Genomic DNA, 1159 nt, shown 5'->3' with positions numbered 1-1159 from the left:
CCCCCCCCCCCACCCCCCCCCCCCCCCACCCCCCCCCCCCCCCACCCCCCCCCCCCCCCACCCCCCCCCCCCCCCACCCCCCCCCCCCCCCACCCCCCCCCCCCCCCACCCCCCCCCCCCCCCACCCCCCCCCCCCCCCACCCCCCCCCCCCCCCACCCCCCCCCCCCCCCACCCCCCCCCCCCCCCACCCCCCCCCCCCCCCACCCCCCCCCCCCCCCACCCCCCCCCCCCCCCACCCCCCCCCCCCCCCACCCCCCCCCCCCCCCACCCCCCCCCCCCCCCACCCCCCCCCCCCCCCACCCCCCCCCCCCCCCACCCCCCCCCCCCCCCACCCCCCCCCCCCCCCACCCCCCCCCCCCCCCACCCCCCCCCCCCCCCACCCCCCCCCCCCCCCACCCCCCCCCCCCCCCACCCCCCCCCCCCCCCACCCCCCCCCCCCCCCACCCCCCCCCCCCCCCACCCCCCCCCCCCCCCACCCCCCCCCCCCCCCACCCCCCCCCCCCCCCACCCCCCCCCCCCCCCACCCCCCCCCCCCCCCACCCCCCCCCCCCCCCACCCCCCCCCCCCCCCACCCCCCCCCCCCCCCACCCCCCCCCCCCCCCACCCCCCCCCCCCCCCACCCCCCCCCCCCCCCACCCCCCCCCCCCCCCACCCCCCCCCCCCCCCACCCCCCCCCCCCCCCACCCCCCCCCCCCCCCACCCCCCCCCCCCCCCACCCCCCCCCCCCCCCACCCCCCCCCCCCCCCACCCCCCCCCCCCCCCACCCCCCCCCCCCCCCACCCCCCCCCCCCCCCACCCCCCCCCCCCCCCACCCCCCCCCCCCCCCACCCCCCCCCCCCCCCACCCCCCCCCCCCCCCACCCCCCCCCCCCCCCACCCCCCCCCCCCCCCACCCCCCCCCCCCCCCACCCCCCCCCCCCCCCACCCCCCCCCCCCCCCACCCCCCCCCCCCCCCACCCCCCCCCCCCCCCACCCCCCCCCCCCCCCACCCCCCCCCCCCCCCACCCCCCCCCCCCCCCACCCCCCCCCCCCCCCACCCCCCCCCCCCCCCACCCCCCCCCCCCCCCACCCCCCCCCCCCCCCAATAAATAAATACATACATACATACATACATACATACATACATACATACATACATACATACATACATACATACATA

The sequence above is a fragment of the Sphaerodactylus townsendi genome, unplaced genomic scaffold, assembly GCF_021028975.2.
Source record: "Sphaerodactylus townsendi isolate TG3544 unplaced genomic scaffold, MPM_Stown_v2.3 scaffold_30, whole genome shotgun sequence".
Classification (NCBI taxonomy): Eukaryota; Metazoa; Chordata; class Lepidosauria; order Squamata; family Sphaerodactylidae; genus Sphaerodactylus; species Sphaerodactylus townsendi.
Note: the sequence above shows the minus strand (reverse complement) of the source record.